This window comes from Anomaloglossus baeobatrachus, unplaced genomic scaffold (assembly GCF_048569485.1).
Source record: "Anomaloglossus baeobatrachus isolate aAnoBae1 unplaced genomic scaffold, aAnoBae1.hap1 Scaffold_207, whole genome shotgun sequence".
Taxonomy (NCBI): domain Eukaryota; kingdom Metazoa; phylum Chordata; class Amphibia; order Anura; family Aromobatidae; genus Anomaloglossus; species Anomaloglossus baeobatrachus.
The window spans coordinates 317,604-323,766 of record NW_027441977.1 but is presented as its reverse complement, the minus strand read 5'-3'; the positions used below and the strand labels follow the sequence as shown (position 1 = coordinate 323,766).

General features: G+C 50.1%; 1 pseudogene; it reads left to right on the top strand.

Annotated features, from left to right (window-relative positions):
- Positions 1-2,408: 2,408 nt before the first annotated feature.
- LOC142261067 (U2 spliceosomal RNA) lies at positions 2,409-2,615 on the top strand (annotated as a pseudogene).
- The last annotated feature ends 3,548 nt before the right edge of the window (positions 2,616-6,163 follow it).

The window sequence follows — 6,163 nt, the reverse complement described above, 5'->3', positions numbered from 1 at the left end:
AGACGCCATACATTATGTCAGTGCCATCACTGACAAACCTGGATTGACCATGAAATACATCAATCCCCTTAAAGGTGAGTTAAAACAAGTTTTAACTAAATTGCCTTAATATTGTCATGCATTAGAATGACTGTCTTAGGTAATGATAAATATTTTCTACAGGAAGAGGAGTGTTTGCTGAAACTGAAATCGAAAAAGGGAGTTTTGTTGCAGAATATCGAGGCGAGCTCACGTATGCACTTACGATGGTAGACAACTACTCGAGATTTATGGTTGTGGTACAAGTCAAAGATCTAATGGCCCATACTGCAGCGAAGGTCTTCCAAGCACACTTATGCAGACCTCATGGCTACTCAGAGAGAGTCCTCACAGATCAAGGCACAGCCTTTGAAGCGGAAATCTTCAAGGACTTCTGCAGCTTTTACCGATGCAGGAAGATGCGCACTACACCCTACCATGCTCAAACCAATGGTTATCAACCTGCTCAGGACTTTACCCCATATTCCAGATGTGGCCTTACAAGTGATTTATAGAGGGGTAACAATACGTTGGGATCACCGGATCTAATCTCCCTTTTTATACACCCTAAAATCTTGTTTGCTTTAGAATAAACAATAACATCATAAAGGTATAGCAGTACCGTTTCAAAGTTTCGGTGTCCCAAGCAGCATTCCATCAGCCTCTGGAAGGTTCCTGGCAAATTGCACAGCTCGAAGGGCATGCTTTTGAACTCGCAGAGACCCATCGGGGTGGCAAAGGCGGTCTTCTCCCGGTCTGCCTCAGCAACGGACACTTGCCAATAGCGACTAGTGAGATCAAGGGTAGAAAAATAATTTGCAGTTCTCAATGCAGCTAGCTATTCCTCAATACAGGGGAGTGGTGCTGTCCTTCTTCTTTAACAGGACCAACGGAGCTGCCCAGAGGCTACAACTGTCACGGATAACCCCAGCCTCCTTCATGTTGCTCAACATGTCCTTGGTACACTGGTAATGTGCAGGTAGTTTTGGCTTATATCTCTCTTTGATGGGTGGGTGTGCACTTGTGGGGATGTAGTGTTTGACCCCTTTTATTCTTCAAAAGTCTAGCGGATGTTTGCTGAAGACTTGCTCGTATTCTTGCACTAGCCTGTAGACCCCCTTCTTGTGATGTGAAGGTGTGGAGTCAGTGCCTACGTGTAATTCCTTACACCACTCCTCTGGCTGACTTGGTGAGCTGTCACTGAATGGGTGGGCTGAAGCAATGGTGGATGCTGCTGTTTGGATAGCATGTGTATCTACTGAGAACAGCTTATCAATGGTGGCAAATCGGAGCAGCTTAATCTCTTGCTCTCCGCAGTTCAACACTCTCATGGGCACTCTTCCCTTCCATATTAATGAATAAAACTATGATGTAAATAGCATATAGATACCCCACAAATGCAGATAAAAGTAGGTTATGGGAAAAGGGGGAAGAGAGAAACAGGAAAATAGTGGAATAAAGTATACCTTCCAGGTGGGAGAGGAAATGGCAGCACAGCCAGTGGAGGTGAAGCAAGGGGAGCCTGCAACTAAAGAGTTGAGAGCGTTATCACATGGTGACTGAGCCTGATTGTAACAGGAGCATAGAGGTGCCGATCCTGTCTTACCTGTGTTGGTGTAGAAGTGGGTGTCCTGTGGTGGAGTCAGCTATGTGCAGTGGTGGCCGTGGGTTCTTTTATGTGCGACCGTAGTAATAGCTGCGCCCACTTCCTGTATGGGAGTGGAATGCAGTGAGGGTAATGGAACGCACGCCTGCGCATTTGTGTTTAACGTCGCGCATGTGCAGAACGGAGAAAAGGCTGCGCTCACTTCCTAATGAAAGGGAGTGAGACGCATCTGGGAAGGGAAGGGAAAAGATTAGGGTTTGGGGATGATGAAAGGGCTTTCTACGGGCAAGGATGGCAAAGGGTGGCAGTGACGGAAAGTCAGGCAGCCTGTCCTGTCCTGTCCTGTCCGTCCGTCTTTTTGTATCATGAATTGGAAAGACTGCAAGGGGGAGGGGAGGTGCTTGTGTCCAAAAGGAGGAGTTATTCAGATTCATTGCAGTGGGCGGCGGCTGCAAAAAGCACCATTCTTCTTGTTTTTGCTCTGCAAAACAGCCTTTTCAAGGGTTGGCTTGGGTGACAAAATGTCTTCTGTAGGCGTGGGTTTGTCTCCCTCTCCCTAAGATGTGTCCGGTATAGGCCAGGGTGCCACTCAAGGCCGTAACCAATTCGGGTTATAGCTTCTCGGCCTTTTGGCTAAGATCAAGTGTAGTTTCGGAGGACGCTACCTTGGTCGGTACTGGAAGGTGCCTGGGATTGCACGTCTGCCGGCCTTGAGGAAGTGTGTGCGCCTTCTGGTGACACATAGCCCTCTTGTGCCTGGACGGTTCCCAGGCAACGGGAGGCGATCACCTTTGTTATTTTGAAGTCCTACTGATAAACAGAAAAAAAAAAAAATTAAATCTGTTCTTATCAGTTTAATATCTGATACGTCCCCTCTCTGGGGACCATATATTAAATGGATTTTTAGAACAAGGAGATGGAAAAAATCTTGCTCTGTCCACTCCACGCATTGACCTGGTATTGCAGTACCTCCAGGACCGGTGCACCCCTTCTTAACCCAGTTTCCAAAAGCAGAACTCAATTCACCTGATTCAAATGAGCCCCATTAGTGAATTGAAAGAAAGCAAAAACTTTATATGCACCTCAATTTGGCCAATTCACTTTTCACACTTTCACCCTTTTTTTTATCTTTCACACCTTTTACTTGCTTTATTGATGCAAAAAGCTGTGCCAAATAGCAAACTCATCTCCACTCAACTTGACCAACTCTGCTATGTCCCGTGCAGTATCTTATTCTCAGTCTTATCTAGATCATTTGCAATTGAATAGAATAGATCCCTTTTGGCTGCTTATGACTGTGTAAAATATGTAGCTTTACTGGGCTGGGATGAGAGAATCCATTGAAGCATGGTGTAGGGATTGTGGTTCCTGTGTGCTAAGAAGAGAGGCTGGCACCAGCCAGAAAGCCCCATTGCAGCCAATAATCACTTAATAACTTTTTCAACTTGTCATCATATGGGAGGCCTTCCATTCCTTGTAGTAGTCTAGTTGCCCACCTTTGAACTGACTCTAACTTCTGAATGTCCTTATTAAAATGTGGAGCCCAAAACTGGTTCCCATATTCCAGATGTAGCCTTACAAGTGATTTATAGAGGTGTAACAATACGTTGGGATCACGGGATCTAATCTCCCTTTTTATACACCCTAAAATCTTGTCCCAAGCAGCATTCCATCAGCCTCTGGAAGGTTCCTGGCGCATTGCACAGCTCGAAGGGCATGCTTTTGAACTCGCAGAGACCCATAGGGGTGGCGAAGGCGGTCTTCTCCCGGTCTGCCTCAGCAACGGACACTTGCCAATAGTGACTAGTGAGATCAAGGGTAGAAAAATAATTTGCAGTTCTCAATGCAGCTAGCGATTCCTCAATACGGGGAATGGTGCCGTCCTTCTTTTTTAACAGGATCAACAGAGCTGCCCAAAGGCTACAACTGTCACGGATAACCCCAGCCGCCTTCATGTTGCTCAACATGTCCTTGGTACACTGGCAATGTGAAGGTGGTATTGGCTTATAGCTCTCTTTGATGGGTGGGTGTGCACCTGTGGGGATGTGGTGGTGGACCCCTTTTATTCCCCCAAAATCTAGCGGGCTTCCCACCGGTAACCCGCTCCCCAGCTTGGATGGATGCTGAGGGAGCCCCTTTTGCCCGCAGGCTCTGGCCCTGGGAACTGTAGCCTTGGCGGTGACTGTGCTTCCCTCTACGGTGTGAGCTGTTGCCTTCAATCGGGTCTTGACTGCTGGGAAACCCTGGAGGTTCCTGTCGCTAACGGATTTGACCGGTTTTACGGCGACTCCTAGCCTGGTCGGGGTCCGTAGGCCCTGCCGGATGGTGCTGGCTTCTCTTCACTCCCCGATCTGGTACCGGCGGGCCACCGCCCATCCCCGGTCCGTACGGTTCACTCCAATCAGCCTCTCCTGCAGAAGGTCACCACCGTCTGCCAACCTTGCTGAGTGCCCGGGCCACACACACGGACACGGTCAGTCTCCTCTCCTCTTCACTTCTCTAACTCCAAAACTGATCTCTAATCTGACTCCTTTTCCCGCCTCCAGGACTGTGAACTCCTCGGTGGGTGGGATCAACCGCCTGGCCCACCCCCTGGTGTGGACATCAGCCCCTGGAGGAAGGCAACTAGGATTTGTGTTTAGCTTCGGTGTGCCTAGCCGGAGTGTAGAGCGTGTTGGTGTAGTACCTGTGACGACCTGGCTTGTCCAGGGCGCCACATTCCCCTATAGTAAAATGCAGACCGTCCGCGGGCTGCCCGTCCATCACCGGTTTTATTTTCACAACTGAAAAAGAATAAAACGGTAAAACATGTAAAAGCATCATAAACATTTTACAACGGTACAGCTTCCGCTCTTCTCCCACCCAAACAACCTGGCCCTGATGCTGCCCCTAAGAAGCGGGCAGCACCCCTTGACCCCAGTCCAGCACCAAGTTGCCCGAGCGGGTTCTGTCTCTTTCAGGGGGCCCACGTCCAAGGGGACCCCTGAACCCCCGGAGGATCGCCACCGGTTACGGTAGTGGCGGGCCTAGGCCATCCCTTTCCTCCAGGCCCATCCTCCCAAATCAGCCTCTCCGGAGGCGGTAACGGTGTCAAGCCAACAAACATTTTTATTTACATTGCACTAAGTTTGTGGTTGCCCTGCAAGTTCTCGGGCTTGTCCGTAAGCAGTTCCTTACGCAATGGTTGCACAGTCCCTACGGGGACAACAGTTGCCGGCAACGGCCGGTTTAATCACGGTTCAATCAGGTAAACTTCTTTGGTTGATCATCTTTACTTATCATTTAAAACTTTCAAACTGGTACACTCAACACATAAAGCCCCCCCCTTTTAAAGAGTAGTTTCCCTGTACCTAAGTGGGGGTCTACCTAGGTTGGGGCGAGTGGACCTTCGGGATCCGGTGTCAGTGGTGACAGGCAGTGGGGCAGAGGGAACAGTCAGTTCCTCCTCCCTGCTATCATGTGGGGCAGGCGGAGGCGTAGGGGAGCTGGGTACAGGTACATCCCTGGGCACTGGCTCGCGGTTAACCGTTTCCATCATTTCTTCATCCACGGGTTGTGGGAACAGTATCACTGGAAGGATCACCGCACCGTTCTGTGTAGGCCAGTCTGCTGGAAAATCACCCATCATGGTGTGGATTACCTCTTTTTCCTTCTCCACTGGACTGGGAACTGGAGCCTCATCCGCTACTCTCAATGCTGGTGGGCACTTCTTCAGGTGGTCTCGGGAAACCGTGGCCAAAGTCCCCCCCTGGTCACGGCTGATCTGGTAGGCCTTCCCATTCTCCCATCCTGTGGGCTGGACTACATACGGGGTTTTTTCCCATTGATCATCCAGCTTGTGGGCCCTTCTTTTCCGCTTCAGCACTACATCCCCAGGTTGGAAGGAACCGGCAGGCGCCTTCTTGTTGAAGCACTGCTCCTGTTGTCCCCGACTCCGGCACAAGTTCTTTTCAACATACTCCTGGACCTGTCGGTACTGTGTCCTCCGCCGAGTGTCCCATTCAGCTGTCGACAGGAGTGCTTCTGAAGCTTCCAAGCCCATTTCCAGATCCACTGGTAGCCGGCCGGGACGAGCTCTCATCAGGTATGCTGGAGTGCATTTCGTAGAGCTGGAAGGGATGTTGTTGTACATATCGACCAGGTCAGGTAGATTCTCCAGCCACAGGTTCCGCTCTTCCAGTGGTAACGTCTTGAGGAGGCCCAGGACCAAGTGGTTCATCTTTTCACAAATGCCATTGGTTTGGGCGTGGTAAGGCGTGGTCCGGATTTTCTTGCAGCCGTACAACTGGCAGAATTCCTGGAATACCTCTGCTTCAAAGGCCGGACCCTGGTCGGTAAGCACCCTCTCCGGGTACCAATGCGGTCAACAGAAATAAGCCTGGAAAGCCTTAGCAGCGGTGCGGCCGGTTAAGTCCTTAACTGGGACAACCACCAGGAACCTCGAGTAGTGGTCTACGATGGTCAGAGCGTAGGTGTACCCACTTCGGCTGGGGGTGAGCTTTACATGGTCAAGGGCAACCAGCTCCAGCGGTTGGTGTG